At 37.1% G+C, this 25,048-nt stretch overlaps 1 long non-coding RNA gene and 1 pseudogene across 2 annotated transcripts in view; one reads left to right on the top strand and one right to left on the bottom strand.

The window, feature by feature from the left end:
- LOC105734663 (uncharacterized) overlaps positions 1-25,048 on the bottom strand; it is a 407,309-nt gene that overhangs the window by 47,654 nt on the left and 334,607 nt on the right. The gene's annotated exons all lie outside the window — the stretch shown is intronic.
- On the top strand, positions 774-1,096 carry LOC135269955 (eukaryotic translation initiation factor 1A-like; annotated as a pseudogene).

Raw genomic sequence — 25,048 nt, 5'->3', positions numbered from 1 at the left:
AAAATTAGAATATGAGTGAATAAAAGCAAAAATAAAACTCAAGCAATGCTTATGAAGAAAGTAAGAAGGGAGAATTTAAAAGGCATTATGGACTCTGTGTCTTGCTTCTACCAGGTGGACAACATACTAAATAAGGGTTATGTTTTTATGATACACTAAGAATTGTTGAGTACAGTGGCTTAGTTCTGAAGTTCAAGCATTAAATGTGTCATATAATCCAGGTATCTGGCTTATGTGAAATGATGAACACAGGAAATGAATGTGGAGCTGCTCCACAAGTTCTCCTTTAGCTGCCTTTCCCAGTTGGATGAATTTTACTGTTGCTTTGAAAGGATCAGGCTGAACTGAGTTGGATACAATTGGACCTGAAGCAGACCACAAAGTCTGAAGAAGTTGCCTCCAGAGAATCCCAGCTCTTTAGATACTCTGTGTTTTAGGGCTTACTCTAGATCCTGACTGGAACCAACTCCTAATTCTGCCTTAAAGAGGCTCTAAGTTATTAAAGAGGAACCTCTTGGTTGTACTCCAACCTGGGTTAATGGGATTCTCTAGGTCTGTGCCAGTCACGTATTGAACTAGCATGCTGATTCATTCTGCATTGCTCTTTTCCTTGTTAAAAGTCAGATAAAAGAATTAATCTCGGCAGTGTGTTAGAGAGCTCAGTAGCCAGTCTCTTCCGCGCACCCGTCTCCGACATGTTAGTTCAGCCTGCTGTGGAGTAGTAAGCGCCAGAAAGGAGTCGGAAGAGGTCACACGAGGCCCTCAATACCGCCATGCCCAAGAATAAAGGTAAAGGAGGTAAAAACAGGCGCAGGGGTAAGAATGAGAATGAATCTGAAAAAAGAGAGTTGGTATTTAAAGAGGTTGGACAAGGTTTGGATAAATACTTCAGACATTATATTGATTGGTCTACGAGACTATCAGGATAACAAAGCTGATGTAATTTTAAAGTACAATGCAGATGAAGCTAGAAGTCTGAAGCGAGCTTCCAGAACATGCTAAAATCAATGAAACAGACACATTTGGTCCTGGAGATGATGATGAAATCCAGTTTGATGATATTGGAGATGATGATGAAGACATTGATGATATCTAAATTGAACTGAGTGATTTTACGTTTGAAGTTTTCTGAGGATTGTTCTACAGTTGGGATTTTGCCTATCACCAGTTAAGAAGAGAAATTCATTTAGTTTATAGTTTGTTAAAGCAAACTGGTCTATTTTCATTGTTTTAAAGTATTTATTTCTGTAAAAGGTGATGACGCTGAATTATCTTAAATGTTAATACTTTATTGTTTTGATGTAATGGAACTTAGACATAAAAGATCATAACATTTGCTGTAAAAACAAATAAACGAATGCCTTTCCTACTGTGATAATTTTACCTCAAGTAATTGGATATTTTGAATACATTTCTGCTTTGTAATCATAAGTTATACTAAGTCCTACTTCCCGTTAATCTATTTACTCTACAGTCTTTCTGTATGTTTCAGCTACTTAGATGTTCTTCTAAAGTTTCTGATACAATTTAAAGAAGACAAATCTACATTTGGAATCAGAAAAAAATGGACGTATTTTTTATATTTATCTAGCCATATGTATTTTTATACTAACATTGATGCCTTATAAATGCTTTTTGTCATGTGTGCCTCCTGTTAATAAGGGAAAAAAGAAGCATTTCCAACGTGCAGTTTTTAAAGTGTACCAACTTTGAGTAGTAATTTAGAATGTGTAACAGTTGCAGAAATTGAACCCTAGGTGACAACCAATTATCTTAACATTGGAAATATTGCTATGCCATTTTGTTTTCAAAAGTAATTCATTGCAACCCACAGTCTTTGTCTTCATGAACAAGTAAATGGCAATGTATAAATGAAAAACTAATTTTACAGTACGTTCTATAAACAGCTTTGCTCACATTGTCCCTAAACTGCCAGAGGAGGAGGCAACCGTACTGTATGGGAAGATACTTTCAGGCTGGGTGTGGTAGCTCACACCTGTAATCCTAGCACTGTGGGAGGCCAAGGTGGGCAGATAACCTACGTTCAGGCGTTCAACACCAGCCTGACCAACATGGTGAAACCCTATCTTTACTAAAAATACAAAACTTAGTGGGTCATGGTAGTGCATGCCAGTATCCCAGCTACTCAGGAGGCTAAGGCAGCAGAATTGCTTGAACCTGGAAGGCGGAGGTTGCAGTAAACCGAGATTTCGCCACTGAACTCCAACCTGAGTGACAGAGCAGGACTTCCTCTCAAAATCTGCATGGAAGAGCTACAACAATTCATGTAATAAAAAAGTAATGTTCAGTGTAAAAAAAAAAAAAAAAGAATTAATCTCAAGAATTGTATTTAGACCAGTGTATACTACTTGAAAGGAGTGAATCCCACTCATTACTTCTAATCTCCGGTCTTGTGTATTGACTGTCCTCCCTGGTCCCCCATTAGAATATAAGATCCATGAAGGTAGGGATTTTTGTTTGTTTCATTCACCACCATATCCCCAGTTCATAGAACAGTAGCTGACATATAGTGGGTGTTCAATAAATACTTGTGAATAACTTAATGAATAATATATATAGCACTCTGTTTGGGAAAGGCAACACCATGAGATTCTAGAGCTAAAAAAAAGGACCTTAGAAAACATCTTATACAACACTAGTAGTTTACTTTGCCAAGAAGTTGGTCAACACAGTCTCCCTGAGTGAGTTCAATCTATTTCATGGTTCTGCAGGCCACATGGATACTAAATGAGGCCTCACTCATGTATTTCTCCAGCCCAGGACCATGTGTCAAGCACAAGGCCTATAAACAGAGATGTTATTGACATTCCTAGTTAGATATCTCACATGAACCTAACTACAACATTCTGATTGGTCTCATTAGCTGATGCTTTTGAGGATATCAATCAGAAAAACTGATTTATGGCATAATTGGTCAACTATATATCAAATCAGTTTTTTCACTTTAGCTGCCAGGATAGCATCTGCTTAAGCCCAAATGGTTGGCCTACTTTTGTCTTACTCTATTCTAGCCCATATTTCCTAATCTAATTTATAGTTCCCTGGTCTTAGTGCTTTATTTATTTAACTATTTTTCTTGTGTACTTTCTGCAAGTCATTTCAAGTTTTTTGTGGAATTAAGCACAGTAGGAATAAAAGGAAGCAATTATTATCTGTTTCTGCAAACTTTATTCCCTCCTTCTATCCTCTATTTTTTCTGGCACTCCCCTTTCCTGGGCCTCCAGGGAGACAAGTAAGAACTTCCCTACTGGTCTTCCTAACTCTCTTGAGTCTTACCTACACCTAGTTTATATTGCATAAAGTTGCCAAAAAAAAAAAAAAAGCTTTCTAAAATACATCCTTGGTAATGTTCTACACCTGTTATAACCCCTTCATTGATGACCCTCTACTCCCTAGGAATGAGATTCAGACTTCATTATATGGAAATGAAGGCTAAACTCTGAAGATATGCCTCTTAGTGATTCTTCTCCCACATCCTTCATTTGGACTAGATCAAATCTCTTGCACCTGCCCGGAGTGCTTTATGCTCTTCTACATCCATATGTATTCACATGAGCTGTCCTTTCCGTGTGGAAACCTTGCTGTAACTCATCAAGTTCTACAGCCTTCAGGACTCAGTATAATTAGTTCACGTGTAACTAATGTCAACTGGAAAGTGTTCCCTAAACCCTACTTGATCCTATTTCTTACAGAACACCTGTACCATCTATTTTCCTTTCCTATAGTCCTTATCCCACAGTTGTACAATTACTTATGTTCAGCTTTTTCTAATTTTCTGTGAGTTCCCCAACCACACTGTATTATGTTCACAGTTTTTCCCAGAAACCCTAGAGCATTGCTTGGCACATAGGGGATAATTGATATTAATGCTAAGTACAATGGCCAATATTTTTATAAGGTACTGCGCACTAAACACTGTTCTCCTATAATAACACTAGGAGATAGATATTATTGTTAAACACATGTTGTAGATAAGGAAACTGAGGCAAAGATATATTAAGTAACTTACCCAAGATCACTTGGTAAGTTCTGGGGCCAGGATTCAAATAATACAATGTGGCTCCAAAGCCACTTTTCTTAAAAACAAGGAGATTCCCTTATAGTAAATTATTCCAGATAAATAAAATGTCTTCAGAGAAATTAAGGTGTATGTCCATGGCCGATAATGAATCAGTGGTAAATATTCTAAGATAAACATAGATTAATTTAAAAAATCAGTGATGTTGTTGGATAATGGTTGTGCTTGGGGTCTCCAAGCTGTGATTCCTCCAGGGTAACAAGTAGTTCTGATTGTTAGGTTATTAATAGACTTCTTAAGGCTGTCCACCATTCAAAGTGAAATAAATATTAAATTTTTAATAGAATTTAAGTTTAGGTTTCAATGGAACCCTTAAAGGACAGCCCCAAGAGAAAAGGTTTTCTTCTGGTTCCAGTTCTGCACATGAATTGTAGCAAGTGTATTGATATGGTTTGGCTGTGTCCCCACCCAGATCTCATCTTGAATGGTAACTCCCACAATTCCCATGTGTCATGGGAGAAACCCAGTGGGGGGTAACTGAATTATGGGGGCAGGTCTTTCCTGTGCTGTTCTCATGATAGTGAATGAGTCTCAAGAGATCTGACGGCTTTGAAAATGGGAGTTTCCCTGTACAAGCTCTCTCTTTGCCTGGTGCCATCCATGTAAGACATGACTTGATCCTCCTTGCCTTCCACTATGATTATGAGGCCTCCCCAGCCATGTAGAACTGTAAGTCCATTAAACCTCTTTGATTGGTAAAGTGCCTAGTCTTGGGTCTGTCTTTATCAGCAGTGTGAAAATGGACTAATACATGTGGTTATGAACATCACTTAACCTTTAGCCTCTTGGGAACATTATAAATGATCTGTAGTTGTCTTGGTCCTCTGAGAAACAGATGCCAAGATGAGATTAAATTTGTTAGAAACTTAGTAGGAGACTTTCTTGTGAGAGAAAATGGGGAGGCAGCTAGAAGAGGCTGGAAGAGCCATCAGACTGTAATGCAGGTCTAAACCCAAGTGAAGAACATAGGGAAGGAAGGAAGATTGAGTGGAAGCATCTTAGTCTGTAATGCAGTTCTAAGACAGTATGGCAATACTGTAGGCGAATCCTTGTGCTTGTTACCCATCAGAGGAATTCTCTCAGGAATGTGCTTGCTTTGGTACCCTTGCTGTCCTTAGTCATTAACTGTGAGGAGCCCCACCAAGCTGCCATTACCTGAGAAGAGTAGCTTTGGAGAACACAGTAGATGGATTTTAGAATATAACAACTGGGACTGCCAGTCCACTGAAATCCTCAAAGTAGAAGATCTGAGATGCATTCTCTTGGCCACCACAAATTTTACTAGCCTACTGTCTTTGAAATCAAAATTGTTATTATTAAGCTTTGCTCTTGAGTCACAAAAGTGACAAGCTCTGTTCTTCCAAGCATGGTGGGATATTTTTTTATTTTGGTGAAGAAAAATATTATAAGATTCGTTTTATTCAGAACACATTAAAATCAAAGGAATGGTCTTGACAAAGTACAAAAGAACTACTATATTAAAATTTATCCGTAAACTTTTGGGTAAATTAGTTAATATATCTATTGTTGGATTTCAATTTAAGTGCAGTTAACAAATGAGCATTTCCCTTTAACAGTTCCTAAAGTGGAGAAGATAGGTAAGAGAATGCGTGGAGGGCATTGCGAAGCAAGTGTTTTCATTAAACACCACAGAAAATGTCAGCACTCTACTTCTAAACCAGACCACCTTCTGAGATTTAACTTAATCTACCACTCTTTGCATATTCTATATCTCAACTCTCTTATTATGCATGTATTAAATTTGGCAAACCTTTTTAGAAATATAGATAAGTAAATCAAGCAATATTAAAACTATGAAATATTATGACCTCAAGATAATCACTGTTAACATTTTGGTGTTATCTTCCTAACATTTTCCAATGAAAATGTATGCATTTTCAAATTAGAATAACACTATAATTACTATCAATATTTTGCAATATACATTTTCACTATGTTATATTTAGAAAATATTAGATATTTGTCATCAGACTCACAGTATTCATGCTTTGTATGTATGTACTGCAATGTATTGAAACAATTTCCTATTGTAAGCCATTCAGACATAATAGATTGTTTCTTGTTCTTCACTATTTATAAACAATTCAGTCATACATATCTTATGTATGTGTCTTTTCTAACTTGTCTGATTTGTTCCTAAAGATGAATTTCACAACATAGAATTGCTGGATCCAAAAGTATGAAATTATTTAAGGAAACATGATAGGATGCAAAGCACATTGAGGTTATGCCATGAGGGGTGGTCAATATTGGCAAGAAAAGGGTTAGTTTGATCTGTGGATTACCCATTTTTCTGAGGAATCTAAAGGATTTAGTGGTGCCTCATTTTATTTCAAAAATATTGGCCTCACCCTCCCTTCTACTGGCATCAGTGGAGGATTCTCAGAACCTCAAGAAGATGTGCATTTTCTTCAGGGTAGAGCTAGAAGGCTTGGGAAGAACAGAGGTAGAAAGACGAAAGTGACCACAGGAAAAAGAGAAGAGAAAAGAGGTTGGGGGAAACAGAGTAAAAGAAAACGAGGTCTCCAAGATGCCGTCTCAGGCAGATTCTATATACACTGAAAGATAATCCAAAATAAGTGAATATTTTATACCTCTTGGAGTCTAATCACATGTGATCATATAATAGTTAAATAGCTTTTCTTACTGATAATTGCTCTGAATAAGATGCCAGATATAATAATCATAACAAAAGTATGGCAATTACAAAATACACTGCCTATTTGTTCACCAATATTCATTTTCTCTTACTCCTTGTCACTTGACTAGACATTTCCTAGGGTCCCTTGCAATTGAATTATGGTCAATGGAATGTAAACAGATGTACTTTACATCTGTTTGATATGGGAATAAATCTTATTATTCTCCATGTTCTCTTCCTTTCTTTGTCTAGTGATGGAGTCACATGGAAGAAGCCTTAGTTCCTAAATGACTACATGAAATGGGACCCCTAGCTGACCTGCTCTGGACCATGATGTGAACAATAATAAACTTTTATTGAGGCAAGTCACTGATTTGGGAGTTGTTTTAGGAGTCAGGCAATACTAGTACACTTATATTTTAAATAACTCAAATTATCCCAAATGGTTGAGTATTTTACTTAATTCTTATTAGATATTTGCCCTTTCAGTGTTTCCTTGTATGACAGAAAGAGAAATAATTTCTGGTAGGACAATCCCTTAGTCTATCTTAGGGCCTACACAATGGCAATGTACTGAAGCTGGAAATGGCTTTAGCCACTCTTCTGTCAGATATTTTCTAAACTCTAGGCTTTGACTAGGTAGACTAGAAATGTTTGGCAATTTCTCTCATTCACTAGGTATTTCCTGTTCAGCTGCTCATACTTGGGCTCAGAATCTTTAGAAATATAATTTAGGGATTGATGTTCACAATTTTCTCCCAATCTCCTTTATTAGTCTCTCAAAATGAGGTTGGGCAAAAAGACAGGGCAACATAATGGAAAAAATAGATAGTCAATATTTGGGTCCTTGATTGAATTTGTTTCTTCGAGTTTTTTTTTTTCTTTTGGCTTTTTGCCTTGTACAAACCACCTAACATCTCTCTAAGACTCAGTTCTTTTAGTCTATAAAATAGGGATAATAATATCTGCAGTACTTTCTTAAAGTGTAGTTGTGAGAATAAAAAGAGATCATATATATGAGACTGTGTGAACATCTTTGAAGGACCATACAAATTCACAGCATTATAGTAAAAATGAATTATTGCTATTATTGATTTTCTTCTTGGTGTAACTCTTAATGTTATGTGGATCTATGATAGGCTTGGGCGGAGGAAGAGAATTAATGGGAAACAAGAAATAAAATTAGGATGATCAAAATGGTTCTCATCCTTGGCTGGCCATAGGAATCACTTATGATGCCTTATAAAAATTCATGTACCTCAAATTTTTAACTCAAGAAGACTAGAATGGGTTTAGATGATTATGTTGTGTAGCCAGAATGGAGGGTCACTGGTGTATAATCTAGGACAGTGGCTTCCTACTTGTATTAGACTTACCCAGGAATTTTGAAAAAATAGATTGTCCTGCAGTCCTTCTACCATCCCCACTCCAGATATCCCAATTTAGTCAGTGTAAATGGGGTTCAGGAATTTGCCTTATTGTATGGCTCCCCATGTGTTCTGATGCAACTCAGTACACGGTTATGGTGACTATATAATTTTTATAGTTCAAATCAGAACACTTTTGACTCATGTGTTAGTCTGAATCTTCTGAGAAGCAGATGACCAAATGGAATTAGATGTATGAGAAAGGTATTAGGGGAAATGACTATGAGAGAAAATAGGGAGAGGGCCAAAAGAGGCTGGAAGTGCTGTCAGACTTCAATGCAGGTCTGACCCCAAGTGAAGGAAAAAAAGGAAGGGAGCAAAGGATGGATGGAAGCACAGTGTAAATCTAAGAGAAGTTCAGCAATAAGAGAGTCCTTAAGCCAAAGTTTGGTACTAGAGAAATTCTGCATCACCCAGAAATGGGCAGGTGTCCTGCTATGGGGGAAGTGGCACCAGTGCAAGATGGAATAGATTTTAAAGCACAGTAACTGAGGCCATCAATCAATTACACCCCCTGCAGTTGAAGGTCTTAGAGGTATATTCTCACAGCCACATGAACAAATATGGGGCATGTTTAGTAATTTCACTTGGACAACAGGTGTAAATGAGAGTTGTTCTGTTCAAAGCAGGACATAAGGACACTTTCTACATGGTCTGTGCTTGAGAAACATAATGGTTAAGAGCTTTGTAATCAGTGGATATGATATGGAAACAGTTTTCAAGCTAGTCTACCTAATTTAACTGTAACTAGTTCTTTGGGGGAACTTAATTAACCTTACTAAACTTCAGTTTACTCATTAGCAAAATGAGAATACAAGTAATATAACTGCATTGTCAGCTTGTTGTGTAGAGAAAAAGAAATTACATACATGAATCAATTAACATATAAGGCTCTCAATCAATGACACTATTAGTATTCTTTCTAGTTTATCTGGAGAGATAATATATAACCCCCAAATGTTGTCCATGCCAGCTCCAAGTTCCACCATGCAATCCATCCCATGAGGTCTCAGCATTGCAGAGTTACATTGGAGAGTAACAGGCAAACCACCTAGAAAACACTTGCTAATGGAGTTGAAATTTGAACAACAATTATCAGAGAAGCTTTACTTTCATAGAAATGTCATCGTGTAAGGAGCCTGATCAGCTTTTTTGCAAGCCTAGCATTGATAATTTATCCACAGTTGGTCAGAATTATTTTCTAGTCTGATACAAGAGCCACTAACTCACTTTTAAATTAGGGCTTTTTCCTCCCTTCCTATGTTTGACTACAAGAGACAGTACTTTTTCACTCTTCCGAGTATGGAGAATAGCTTCAGATAGTAAGTATTTTTAAATTTGTAATAATACATAGAAAATAAATGGAATTAGTTTTAAGTCTGTACATTAAAGACAGAGGTTATAAACTAGTCAGATATGTGTGGGAGAATTTTTTTCTAACAAGCACCAATTCAGAGACAACACTTAATACACTTATTGCTTATAAATTTACAAAAGGGTTTTTTTGCACTAATGTTACAGTTAAGCCCATTCTGAAAACAGTATCCACCATGCTACTAAACATGACAGGTTTTTACAATCTTAATTAGTTAGGAATGCCCTTTTTGAACTCGGGTTAATTCCAGCTATTAATTTACCCCCTGGAGAACAAATCTGCCAAACATGCTTATTACCTATTCCTTTGAACAAGCAATTCAACCACTAGCATCCTCAACACTCTTTGCCAGCTTTTGGCCCCCTCTCTCCCAATGATACAGATGTGTCTGATGGTGGATAAGGTTTTTTTGCTAACCAAGATTTCTTTATAAGTCTTTGGTTTTTAAAAAATAAACAGGTTTAAGAAAATACAATTCATGTTCTCACTCATAGACGGGTGTTGAACAATGAGAACACATGGATACAGAGAGGGAAGCACTACACACTGGGGTCTGTTGGGGGGAAATAGGGGAGGGACAGCGGGGGGTGGGGAGTTGGGGAGAGAGAGCATGGGGAGAAATGCCACATATAGGTGAAGGGGAGGAAGGCAGCAAATCACACTGCCACGTATGCACCTATGCAACAATCTTGCATGTTCTTCACATGTACCCCAAAACCTAAAATGCAATAAAAAAAAGAAAATACAATTCTAACTCCGCATGTTTTAACTATTTGAAGTATGCACTAAATTGTTTTTAGTGTACTCACAGAGTTGTGCATCCACCATCACAATCAATTTTAGAGCATTTTTATCCCTCCAAAAAAAAATCCCATACCTTTTAGCAGTCCCTCAATTCCCACACTCTTCTTAGCGCTAGGCAATCACTAATATCCTCTATGCCTTTATGGATTTACCTATTCTACACATTTCATATACATTGTATCATATAATATGTGGTATTTTGTGACTGACTTCTTTCATTTAGCATATGTTTTCAAGATTCATCAATGTTGCCATGTGTACCAGTAATTCATATTTTTATTGCCAAATAATTTTTCATTGCATGGCTATATCACATTTCCTTTATCCATTCATCTGTTGATGCACATCTGGGTTGTTTCCACTTTTTGACTTTTATGAATAATGCTGCTATGAACAGTCATGTACAAGTTTTTTTATGAACATGTTTTCATTTCTCTTGTGTATTTATCTAGAAATAGAATTGCTGAGTCATATGTTAACTCTCTGTTTGACCATCTGTGAAACTACCACACTATTTTTTATAGTGGCTGCAATATTTTGCATTTCAATCAGCAGTGTATGAAGGTTTCAATTCCTCCACATCATTGAAACTGCTTGTTATTATCTGTCATTTTCACTAACGCTAATCTGGTGGGTGTGAGGTGATATCTCATTGTGGTTTTGATTTGCATTTCCCTGACAGCTAATGATATTAAGCATCCTTTCATATGTTTATTGGCCATTTGTATATCTTCTTTGGAGAAATGTCTATTCATATACTTTGCCCATTAAAAAAAAATGTTTTTCATTATTTATCTTTATTTTCGAGATGCATTTGTGAGTAATTTCTATTTTTTTTTTTTTATTATACTTTAAGTTCTGGGATACATGTGCAGAACATGCAGGTTTGTTACATAGGTATACACATACCATGGTGGTTTGCTGTACCATCAACCCGTCATCTACATTAGGTATTTCTCCTAATGCTATCCTTCCCTTAGTTCCCCACCCGCAAAGGCCCCAGTGTGATGTGTTCTAATTGTTCAACTCCATGTGTCCAAGTGTTCTCATTGTTCATCTCCCACTTATGAGTGAGAACATGCAGTGTTTGGTTTTCTGTTCCTGTGTTAGTTTGCTGAGAATGATGGTTTCCAGCTTCATCCATGTCCCTGCAGAGGACATGAACTCACCTGTTTTTATGGCTGCATAGTATTCCATGGTGTATATGTGACACATTTTCTTTATCCAGTCTATCATTGATGGGCATTTGGGTTGGTTCCAAGCCTTTGCTATTGTGAATAGTGCTGCAATAAACATACATGTGCATGTGTCTTTATAGTAGAATGATTTATAATCCTTTGGGTATATACCCAGTAATGGGATTGCTGGGTCAAATGGTATTTCTGGTTCTAGATCGTTGAGGAATCGCCACACTGTCTTCCACAATGGTTGAACTAATTTACACTCCCAACAGTGTAAAAGTATTCCTGTTTCTTCACATCCTCTCCAGCATCTGTTTTCTCCAGATTTTTTAATGATTGCCATTCTAATTGGCGTGGTATCTCAATGTGGTTTTGATTTGCATTTCTCTAATGACCAGTGATGATGAGTCTTTTTTTTTTCATATGTTTGTTGGCCACATAAATGTCTTCTTTTGAGAAGTATCTGTTCATATCCTTCACCCACTTTTTGGTGAGGTTTTTGTTTTCTTCTTGTCAATTTGTTTAAGTTCCTTGTAGATTCTGGATATTAGCCCTTTGTCAGCTGGATAGATCGCAATGATTTTCTCCCATTCTATAGGTTGCCTGTTCACTCTGATGATAATTTCTTTTGCTGTGCAGAAGCTCTTTAGTTTAATTAGATCCCATTTGTCAATTTTGGTTTTTGTTGCCATTGCTTTTGATGCTTTAGTCATGAAGTCTTTGCCCATGCCTATGTCCCGAATGGTATTGCCTAAGTTTTCTTCTAGGGTTTTATGGTTCTAGGTCTTACGGTTAAGTCTTTAACCCACCTTGAGCTAATCTTTATATAGGGTTTAAGGAAGGCGTCCCGTTTCAGTTTTCTCCATATGGCTAGCCAGTTTTCTCAACACCATTTATTAAATAAGAAATCCTTTCCTCACTGCTTGTTTCTGTCAGGTTTGTCAAAAATCAGATGGTTGTAGACGTGTGGTGTTATTTCTGAGGCCTCTGTTCTGTTCCATTGGTCTATATATCTGTCTTGCTACCAGTACCATGCTCTTCTGTTTACTATCGCCTTGTAGTATAGTTTGAAGCCATGTAGCATGATGCCTCCAGCTTTGTTCTTTTAGCCTAGTATTGTTTTGGCTATATGGGCTCTTTTTTGGTTCCATATGAAATTTCAAGTAGTTTTTTTTTTTTTTAATTATGTGAAGAAAGTCAATGGTAGCTTGATGGGGATAGCATTGAATCTATAAATTACTTTGGACAGTATGGCCATTTTCATGATATTGATTCTTCCTATCCATGAGCATGGTATGTTTTTCCATTTGTTTGTGTCCTCTCTTATTTCCTTGAGCAGTGGTTTGTAGTTCTCCTTGAAGAGGTCCTTCATGTCCTTGTAAGATGTATTCCTAGGTATTTTATTCTCTTTGTAGCAATTGTGAATGGGAGTTCACTCATGATTTGGCTCTGTTTGCCTTTGCACATTCTTAATTTTTTTTCATCTTCTTGAGTTGTGAGTTCTTTATACATTGTTGATACCAGTATTTTTTATCACATATATAATTTTCAAAATGTTTCTCCCATTCTGTCGGTTGCTTTTTCATTTTCTTGATGGTGTCCTTTAAAGCATGAATAGTTTTAACTTGATGACGTCTAGTTGATCTATATTTTTCTTTTGTTGCTTGTTCATTTGATGTCATATCTAAGATCATAAAAATTTTCATCCAAGAATTTTATAGCTTTAGCTCTTACAGTTAGGTCTTTGATTCCATATTTACAGATGGTGTGAGGTAGGGGTTCAACATCAGTCTTTTGTATGTGGATATTCAGTTGTTTCAACACCACTTGTTGAAAAAAACTCTTCTTTCCTCATTTGAATTGCCTTGGTACCCTTGGAGAAAATCAGCTGACTGTAAATGTGAGAGTTTTTTTCTGGCCTATCAATTCTATTCCATTTATCTGCATGTTTAACCTTATGCGAATACCACATTGTTGCTTTGTACTAAGTTTTGAAATTGGAAAGTGTAAGTTATTCAACTTTGTTCTTCTTTTTCAAGATTGTTTTAGTTATTCTGGGTCCCTTGCATTTCCACATAAATTTTAAAATAAGATGGCCAAATTTTGCAAAGATGTCAGCCGTGATTTGGAACACACATTGCATTGAATTTGTAGATAAATTTGTGTACTATTGCCACCTTAACAATATTAACTTTTCCAATCCATTATCATGAAATGTTTTTCCATTTACTTAGTTCTTTAATTTCATTAAGCAACATGTTGGGATTTTAGAGTATCAGCTTTATACACATTTTGCTAAGTTTATTTCTAATTATTTAATTCTTTTTGATGCTATTGTCAATGGAAATGTTTTCTTTTCCTAAATTTTAAATTAACTTTTATTTATTTTTTATTTTTTGTGAGTACATAGTAGGTATAGGCATTTACGGAGTACATGAGATGCTTTGATACAAGTATGCAATGTGAAATAAGTACATCATGGAGAATGGGGTATCCATCTGCTCAAGCATTAACTCTCTGAGTTACAAACAATCCAATTACAGTCTTTAAGTTCTTTCAAAATGTACAGTTATTATTGAATATAGTCACCCTATTATACTATCAAATAGTATGACTTATTCATCCTTCTTATTTTCTTGTATGCATTAAACATCCCTACCACCTCCCAGCCCCCTAATAGCCTTCCCAGCCTCTGATAACCATCTTTCTATTCTATATCCATGAGTTCAATTGTTTTTATTTTTAGATCCCACAAATAAATAAGGAGATGCAATGTTTGCTTTTCTGTGCCTGGCTTATTTCACTTAACATAATGATCTCCAGTTCCATCCATGTTGTTACAAATGGCAGGATCTCATTTTGTTCTATAGCCAAATAGTACTCTATTGTGTATACGTACCACCTTTTCTTTATTCATTCATCTGTTGATGGGCACTTAGGTTGCTTCCAAATCTTAGCTATTGTAGACAGTGCTGCAGCAAACATGGGGAAGCAGGTATCTCTTCAGTAAACTGAGTTCCTTTCTTTTGGGTACATACCCAGCAGTGGGATTGCTGGATTGAATGGTAGCTCTATTTTTAGTTTTAGGTTTTTGGTGTTTTTTTTTTTCCTTGGGAACCTCCATACTGTTCTCCAGTGTGATTGTATTAAATTACATTCCCTTTTCTCCATATCCTCACCAGCATTTGTTATTGCCTGTCTTTTGGATATAAGTCATTTTAATTGGAGTGAGATATCTCATTGCACTTTTGTTTTGCATTTCTTTGATGATCAGTAATGTTGAAATAATGTTGAGCACCTTTTCATTTGCCTGTTTGCCATTTGTATGTCTTCCTCTGAGAAATGTCTATTCAAATCTTTTGCACATTTTTGGTTGGATTAATTTTTTTCCTATAGAGTTGTTTGAGCTCCTTATATATTCTGGTTATTAATCCCATGTCATATGGGTAGTTTGCAAATATTTTCTCCCATTCTGTGGGTTGTCTCTTCACTTTGTTGATTGTATCCTTTGCTGTGCAAAAGCTTGTTAACTTGAGGTGATCCTATTAGTGTATTTTTGCTTTGGTTGCCTGTGCTTGTATGGTATTACCTCAAGAAATGTTTGTCCAGACCAATATCCTGGTGTTTCCCAATGTTTTCTTGTAGTAGTTCCATAGTTTGAGGTCTTAAGTTTGTCTTTAATCCATTTTTGATTTTTGTATGTGGTGAGAGATGGAAGGCTAGTTTCATTCTTCTGCATATGGATATCCAGTTTTTGCAGCACCATTTATTAAAAAACTTTTTTTTCCCCCAGTGTATGTTCTTGGCACCTTTGTTGAAAATGAATTTACTGTAGGTGTGTGGATTTGTTTCTGGGTTCTCCATTCTGTTCCATTGGTCTAAGTGTCTGATTTTATGCCCTTACCATACTGTTTTGGTTACTATAGCTCTGTAGGATAATTTGAAGTCAGGTAATGTGATTCTTCCAGTTTTGTTCTTTTTACCTAGCTTTGAGTATTCTGGGATTTTTGTGGTACCATATATATACCAGGATAGTTTTTTTTCTATTTCTGTGAAGAATATGACTGGTATTTTGATAGGAATTGCATTAACCTGTAGATTGCTTTGTGTACTATGGACATTTTAACATTAGTGATTCTTCCAATCTATGAATATGAAATATCTTTCCATTTTTTGGTGTCCTCTTCAATTTCTTTTGTTAGTGTTTTATAGTTTTTATTATAGAGATTTTTCACTTCTTTGGTTAATTTCTAGGTATTTAATTTAATGTGTGGCTATTATATTAATTTTAAATTTCTTTTTCACATTGTTCACTGTTGGCATATAGAAATGCTACTGATTTGTGTTTGTTGATTTTGTAACCCACAACATTACTGAATTAGATTAATAGTTTTATGATGAAGTCTTTAGGTTTTCCCATATATAAGTTCATATCATCTGCAAATAAGGATAATTTGACTTCTTCCTTTCCAATTTGGATGCCCTTTATATCTTTCTTTTGTCTGATTGCTCTAGCTAGGACTTCCAGTACTATATAGAAAAACAGTGGTGACAGTGTGGGCATCTGTGTCGTGTTCCAGATCTTATAGGAAAGGCTTTCAGTTCTTCCCCATTCAGGATGATACTAGCTGTGGGTCTGTTGTACTTATGGCTTTTATTATGTTGAGGTATGTTCTTTCTATACCCAGTTTTTGAGGGTTTTTATCTGAAGGGACATTGAATTTTATCAAATGCTTTTTCAGCATCAATCGAAATGATCATATGGTTTTTATCCTTCCCTCTGTTGATATGATGTATCACATTGATTGATTTGCATACGTTGAACCATCCTTGCCTCCCAGGCCAAGGAACCTCACCCCATAGTCACCACCATCCCAGGCCACAAGGAGTACTGCCAGAATACTGCTGATGTTCCCTTAAGGCCCAAGGGTTCTTAAATCACCTTTGGTGAATGCTGCCTGGCCTGGAACTCTTTTCAGGGAAGTGGGCTCCCCTCTTGCCGAGGGCAGGTCCAGAAAAGCCATCCAAGAGTCAAGTCCTGGAGTCAGGGACCCCAAGAGCCCATTTGGTACTCCAACCTCCCATGGCCATGCTGGCACCTAAGGTGCAAGACAAAGTCCCTTTTACTTGTCCCTCTACTTTTCTCAAGCAGAAGGAGTTTTTCCCCATAGACACTATAGCTGGTAGTGTGCTGAGTCTCAGCTGAAGCCAGCAAGTCTCAGAGGCTCACCCAAGGCCCTTGACATAGTACCTGGGTATTGCAAGTGATGAATTATGCCAGGACATGGTCTTTTCCTTCAAGGCAGTAGGTTCCCTTCTGGCTCAGGGTGTGTCTAGAAATGTCTAGGGCCTGGAACTGGGGCCTCACGACTCTGACTGGTGCCCTATCCTGATGTGGCTGAGCTGGTATACAACATTCAAAACAAAGTCTCTCTCTCTCTCTCAAAGTCCCTCTATTTTCCTCAGGTAAAAGGAAAGAGTCTCTTTTGGAGTCACAAGCTGTGTAGCCTGCCTTGGCTGATGTCTCAGTATAGTACTTGTCTCCTCAGTCCACTGTCTCTTGGCCTAGTTCAGCAGTAGGACTCACCTAAGAGTTGCAATCCTTGTGGCCTAGACTACCTTTCAAGTTTACTTGGAGACAGAGAGCACTGTAGCCCTAGGCAATAAGGATTACAAGAACTCTAGTTTTGACTGCTGGGCTTTGGTGATTCCACTCTGGCTAGGGCCTGTTTAAATGTTCCCTCTGTGGGCAGGTGTCAGCTGAGTTTGGTCTGGTTTTCTTTTCTGCCCTACCAGGACAGCACTGAGTTCAATGACACACAATTGTTGTTCTTTTTCCCTCAGAGCCCAGAGATGCTCTTGCAGCAGGCCACCACTGCTGGGGGTTGGGGAGGGGTAGCATCCGCCACTCAGAACTGTGTTTTTTTTCTATCTCTTTAGTGCTTCTTTCAGTGATATGAAGTTAAAACTAGGTATTATAAGTGGTCACCTGATTTTTGGTTCCATGAAGATTTTTTTTTCTGTGTAGATAGTTGTTAACTTGGTGTCCTTGACGAGGGGACAATCAGTGGAGCCTTCTGTTCTGCTTTTCTCCTGAAATTGTTTTCTTATAGAGAGTTGTTTTTAATTTAAAGTTTCACAAAAGGCCATTTTTTTGAACTTTGAGTTGGAACTTCAGAAATCATGAGTGATCACAAACACACAAAAAAATCTCAGTTCTAGGTTATTCATTGCAGAGGGCTGCTCAGGCAGGGCAATGTCCTGTCACATCTAAAAGAGTTGGCATTCTCATGGTTGCAAAGAGTGTCACTATCAATTACTTTGCTTGTAAGGCAGCTTCTCTACAGATTCAGGAAACAGGTAAGTTCTGTGATTGGCTCTTCAACTCCTCTTTCCTTAGAGCGTCATCTAAAGCTCCCCAGAGTTCTCTTAAGGCAGCCCTACTTTTCTGATATTCTTTGGTTACCATGTGGCCACCATGTGGTCTCCTACCCAAGCTTGCCTTTGCTGGTTAGTATCCTGAATGTCTCAATCTCAGGTACCCATCCTCCCACCTCAAATTTTCTGTGTGATGACATTTTTCTTATCACAGAAGTCAGCATCCAGTGACAGACTATGGTAAGGAGATGGTAGGGGCAGAAGATGTGACCACAAAAGCATCATAGGCTCCAGAGATGTGGGAGAACTTTAGTGAGAGGTACATTTATACAGGCAGAGAGAAGATTCAGAAATAAGGTCAAGGAAAAATGATCACAAACAAGGGTCAAAGCAACAGTAGTTCATAGAGCAGACTTAAATGTCATCTTGGTTTGGGATCATAGTAGGATCAATAGATAAGAGAGTCAGAGGCTTGAACAAAAGGCAGAAGTCAGCAATGGAGCCAAGACTCAGACAGTAGCAACAGAAAGGACATTAATTCAGGTCTCAGTCACTTCCTTCAGTCACCATTAGCTCAGCATCTTCCCTTTGAGGTGGCCCTCCCCAAGTTCTTAAAGGATCTAGGGTTTTAGTATCAGTCAGAGTTCAATCAGAAAAGCAGAATCATCGAGAGATATTTATCCCTATCTCTAGCTCTATCATCATCTCTTTCCCTATTACAACTATATTGTTTTCCTATATTTACAACTATAGATGGCTCTATTAAAAAATGTATTATTGGAATTTGACCTTCTGCAATTTGTGGAAGTAGATTAAACAGCCCATGTGAGGCTGTTGCTTCTGAATCTAATGCTGGGGCCCAAATTCTCAGGACTGGCAGCCAGGAAGGGAATACAAACATAAAGTAGAGGAAACAAAGATAAATTGGAACTTGCAAAGCTGAGCTGGAACCCATGAAGATGAACTAGAACCATGTTGGTCTCTCACCATAAGCTTTATACCTCCAGTATTGATGATGAGGCTTTCCTACAGAAGTTAGCACCTTTCATCTCAGAGATAAACACCTAATTGTTGGGGGAGTTGGAGAAGCTGTAAGAGGCAGGAGATTGAGCAGTTATGGCCCAGATGCTGCCCCACAGTAGGGTGAGGCAGCAGACCAGAGTGAACCTGTGTGAACTGAAATAGCACCTTATGCCCTATACTGATAATTCAAGAGTAAGAAGAAGATAGCTCTGCTTCATTTGTATCATCATCTCATGCAAAATATCTCTTGTGGCCCACACTAACCCAGAACTACACAGGGAAGGAAACTCTAGAGAAATATTGTACTAGCTTTGCTAAGTTGACACAGAACAAATCTACAATACTTGTCAGCACAGATCATGTTTCTCCAGTGAAAAACTTATTTTTCCAGGAGCATTTGTTGTCACATCCTCAGAAAAGAACCCCTACTATGTAGAGTTAGGTCCTACTCATTCCCAGTAGATGAGTAGGACCTAACTCAAGGCTTTCTGGGGCAAGAATTGTGATAGCTGGGATCTTAACTGGAGACCTGAGGAGCATTTTCCACTTAATCAGTTAATTTAAAAAATGGGAGGAATAAGGCTAAAGGGATGGAATTTCTCAGTCCAATGACATAAAATAGTTCCATTACTCATAAGGCTAGCCCTTTGTATTCTCATGGAGTATAGTACAGACTCACATACATTTTAACCACAAGATGTACTCCTGTGAGATTTGCTCTTAAGTAAAGAGAAATGAAACTGCTGAGGAGGAAAAGGGTTGCTTGGTATGTCTGTCTAACTGGCTTGCCTTAATGATTGTGACCATAGCTCTCTAAAAAGAACGAACAGTGAAGAGTAAACAGACATGGTGCAGCAGGACTACTTATCCTTTCCTTAAGTCAAATAAATTCCCTTCCTTCAGATATTGACTTAGGATAACTTTTACAATGTAAAAGTGAATGCACTTAGCATTATCCATTTAATTTTCTTGCTTGTTTTGTTTGTGATCATTGTTAATTAATGGAGGTAAAGACACCACAAAAAGAAAAACAAAACAAAAAATAACTGGCTCTAGATGGCTATATAAGAATAGTTTTGAGTTTCCAAGAAATTTTGAGTTTCCAAGAATAAAAAGAATTATAGGTCAGCCTTGCAAATTGTCATCTGCCCTAGGCCAAACATGATTTATGTGTGCAGTAAAGGATTCAGCTTGTTTCTTGATCTGCCCTAGGATTCCATTTTCTTCTAGTAACTATGACATCCCTCCTCCATACACATAAACCCATCCCTGTCACCAGCAACTTTGAAAAAGGAAAGCAGTTTTGCAATGTTTGGATCCTGGTAAATTTCATATGCTTATTTTCAACAAATGGCCTGGATAAGGGTTTCCAATAAACTACAAACCAAGTTTATTTTGTTTATTCACAGGGCAAAAATATTTTCTAACACACAAGTGAACAAGATCATGATTTATATATCAATAATTAAAAATATATTCTTCACCAAAATCTATAACTTATATCTTTCTCTGGAGTAAGCAGTTATGGTAACTAAATACCTGCATATTTTTTCACTTCTTTGCTACATGATTCTCCTTGTTAGGAACCCCTTTGGAACCAAAATGCCCTATATTCTTAATGACTTATGGAGCCAGATTTATCTTTCTAGTTTCATCCCTGTTGAAATCCCATTAGAGAAGATGGCCTATTGTTACATTTTCATTGCAAATTGCACACCTGATATTTTAGGACATTTAATAATTAAGTGAGCAGCAGTATGACTCCTGAGTAACTGCAAAATGATTTGACAGGAATTGAAAAAGTGTATTCGCCTATACTTTAGATCCAACAGCTTCTAATCTAAGAGGAAAAGGTGCCAGCATCCATTCAAAGAATTAGATGGAGGAGGACACACTGAAATTACTATAGATTGGAGAACACCACACAATATGAGCATAGGCAATTTCTAAAGCTTTCTGTAATTGGGAAGTGAGAATACTCTACACAGTGATCAGGATGCTTGTCCTGTTTTTGTGATGTATGTCATGCATTATCCTAGCTTGAAGTGTGTGTGTGTGTGTGTGTGTGTGTGTGTGTGTGTGTAATTGACCAAGTATTGGGAGGCAGGATTGTTTGTTTTATTTTTTCATGTTGTTTTGCAAATACAATGTCTGGTGAGGAATAGACAGTTCTTAACTTTAGAAAATACACAGTCTAAATACTGAACTAATAGAAAGTGAAGGATGGCTAGAATTAGCAACCAGGACACTAGCCTTTCCAAGCTGATGCTAAATCCATACTGACTTTCCCCTAATAGTCTCTTCAGGCTTTTTTATTTTCACCCTCCATCAGAAAACATATTTCTGACTTTATTTTCTCTAGGTCTCAAATAAGAGATCCTTGGTTTGCTTGTGGGATTTTATCTAAAAGAGCAAACATTAATCTTGTCTACATTTCAGTTATTAGAAGTATTAACAATAACAGTTGTAACCTTTTCAGCTATAAATATGACATACATAAGGACACAACTCAGTTGAAATTCAAAACAATGAATATATTATCTTTCTCGCCTACAGAGAAATGAACACCTTTATACTATACATGTGTATTGTATATAGAAGTCAGATTTTAACTAAGTCAACAAGGAGTGCTTAATTAATCCCTTCCCAAGGACCATTCCTATTTTGATTTTGAAGAATTCAGAAATTTAGCTTCTCAATTTCAAGATTCTGCTAGAATCAGGAATACAATTAGTCTGATAATCATATTGCTCTAAAATAACATTCTTAACATCCGTCTTTACCATTAAGATAAACAGTGACTGGTTTTAAATTTTGTTTTACCCACAAATCATTGTTAAAACTGAAATTTCTTTACCATTAGCTTATAGAGTGGGGATTCTTTAAAGAAATTTAAGGAATTTTTATGGAGAATACAGGGCAACACTCCTTTTCTTTCATGATATCCAAAGGAAGAGAACTATACTAAAAAGAGGTCTGGGCACAAAACTGAGTAATAGACTCAGAGGTTTTCAACCTCAGTTGTGCCATTAACTAGGCTTAACCCTGGATAATACAAATTATTCTATGTGTATGAGTTTTCTCATCAGGAAAATGAGGTATGAACTTTATTTGCCCTACTTCTCTGCTTTTATGTAGCCCAAAGAGGAATAAGAAAGCACTTTGCCAGCTGCAGAACATCCTATGAAGCTAAAATTTTATAAATGAGGCTTCCTGTGAGTGACGAGGCCATTGGAAGTCAGGAACACCTCATGGTAAACAAATCTTTCACCATGCTTTTCACTAAACCAATTATTCTCAACCCTAGCTGCACATGGGGCAGCTCTAAAATATTAATGCCTGGATCACACCACCAGTGACTCTGATGTCATTGTCTGGGGTGTGGCCTAGGCATAAGGATTTCTAAGATCTCCCAGGTGATTCTAACTTGCTGTCAAGGTCAAGGAACACTGCAAAGTATTGTGGAATAATGACTTTTGGATGCCTGACTCCTGCTCACACCTTATGCTACTTGTCTGGCTTAAATGCTGGCCTGTAGAGACATCCTCCCAAAGCTTCACTGGATCCAGCTGTAGGAAGTAGAACACTGGGATAAGGTCAGAAAACCTACATGTAAGTCCTTGATGTGTCACCTTAAAGCTGTGTGATTTGGGGCAATTTATCACTCTGCCAATGATAATAACAATATGACAGCTAGCATTTATTGTATACTGATTATTGACTAGTAATTAGAAATGGTTAACATGTCCAGTCTCCAATAACAATCCAAAGTGAACATTATTATCCCATTTTACAGCAGGGAAAACTGAGGCTTCATCATACTGAATGACTTCCCCATGTTTTTCCTTATTTGCAAAATGGGTATAACAATAACCTGTCATAGATAATAATGAGATGAAATAATGTACAGGATAGTTATTCGTAAATTAAGACACTGTACATAAATTCAGCAAATATATAGCCATGTGGATAAAGCTTGAGATTTTGCTTCAAACGGTCTTGAGTTTCTTTCCCAGTTCTGTCTACGTAATTGCAGGACAATCTTAAGCAGTTTATTTAGCATCATTTTACTGTGTTTTTAAAACCGCATAATGGGAGATATTATTATCTCCTTTTGTAGGATTATTGTGGATTACAGATAATGTACTTAAAAAGCAAAGCATAGTACCTGGCACTATAGCTTAATAAAAGCAGCTATTATTTTCAATTGTTGTTATCTCTAAGGATCAGGTAGTTTCTGCTTCCAAATTTATGATTAATACGTATTGAAGTCTTTTTGTGTCTTTATTGTTAAAGTATTATTATTATTGGAATCCTATTTTTATCCTGGATTTTGAATCATTCAGGTTTGGTTTTGGGCTTTGTATAAAGTACATTTAAAGATCTTTTGGTCTAGCTCTATATTTAAACAGAGCCTACTGTTTGGACAATATCTTATGAGTAAGAGTGGACAAATGGCACATCTCTACTTTCATTGCAGCAGAACCTGAAAATTCAGTTCACCTTGGCCACCATAATCATCATAATCCTGGTCAGAATACTCACTAGGAGCTTTAATATTTACAGACCCTGAATGAATTTGTGGACACTGTGTCTCAGCTCCATTTTGCATAGGAGAATGCAACTATACCTAACAGTCATTACAGGGAAATTTGAGCCCTTTATCTGTTCAGTCTCACAGTTACCTACATACCCAATCCACTTACCACAGGTCACTGAAGTTTTCTTTCAAACATGCAAATTTAATGATCATTTTTGTTTGATTCTTTCTTGCTTTCAGGACAAAGTCTAAACTCCGAGGCATGGTATAATAGGCCTACCTTTCCTTGAACTTACCTTATCCTCCAGTCATAGAAAACCTGTACTTCCTGGAAGACACCATACACTATTGCAAGCTCCTGTACCTTACATGCTGCTACCTTTGTCTGGAATGTCTTTTTTTCCTTGTCCTGGCAAGTAAACAACTACTTCCCTTCCCAGCCCCAGTGCAGACTTCACCTGCTCTGTGAGGTCTCCTCCGATTCTCTGAGGCTGAATTGCATGCCCCCATTGTACCTGCACCAACCTCCAAACAAGCATATTGCCTTAGAATTGTAGGTTTGAAATTCTAGAATGTGAGCCCCAGTGCTGTTCCTTACTCATCTTTAAACTCTTACTCTGAGAACAGTGCCTGTTCCATAACAGGGGTTCAGTAAACATTCAGTGAATGAAGTGAATGAAAAACTAAAATATCTAATCTTGTTAAAATTGTGTGCAAAGTTAGAGTAAATAGACTTTGAGTTAGGGCTTGAGGCCCTTTCCTATATATGAGGTGAATAAGCTTAGTATATAAACTTGAAGACCTTTATTTAGAGTATTTGGTACTTTTTTAATTACTTTCTGATTCTTAACTATGCTATAGGTAGTTGATATTATTTGATAAATGACTTTCCAATATGGATTACTGTAATATGCTCAAGATTAAGCATAAGGTATGCATTATAAAAAATAAAAACATATAATTATCACCTTGAAATCTATTGATGAATATCCTCAACAGGAGTAAGGAGCTTCTCTCCTCCTACTGGCTTAGCAACTAGCTTGGACAAGTCAATTAACTTTTCTGAGCTTCAGTTGCCTACAAATGAGGGATTTGAAAAAAAAATGATGTCTAAATTTTCTGCCAGCTCAAACATGGTATAATCATGTAAAACCATGCTTTGAAAAAAAGGTTGATGTGCTTTGCATTGCAGAGCATTTTCTACCTTGGATATTTGATTTTGACTGTATAATAAACTGAAGAAACTTGAAAGAAAGATCATGAGTGCAGGGAGGAAGGTTCCGGTAAAGGTTATCTTAAAACAAGAGAGAAATAGAGTCAGGGTAGAAAGTGAGATTTGTGACCCAAGGTATCCTATTTATTTTTTAGGGCAAGAGATGAAAGTAGGTTGGACTTGGAGGGGGATGGGCAAAGGGGCATCCTGCAGCTGCAGTTTCCTTTCATGTCCCCCTAAAACCCACTGACAGGATAGAGGAAAAGCTAATTGAGGTAAGATGACTTCCCATGCGCCTAAGGGTCCTAAGCCCTTTCATCTCTCTCCCTCTGAACATTTAAAACCT

The sequence above is a fragment of the Aotus nancymaae genome, unplaced genomic scaffold (genome assembly GCF_030222135.1).
Source record: "Aotus nancymaae isolate 86718 unplaced genomic scaffold, 86718_ANA_hifiasm-v0.15.2.pri h1tg000058l, whole genome shotgun sequence".
NCBI classification, from domain to species: Eukaryota; Metazoa; Chordata; class Mammalia; order Primates; family Aotidae; genus Aotus; species Aotus nancymaae.
This window is presented reverse-complemented; position numbering and strand designations above follow the sequence as displayed.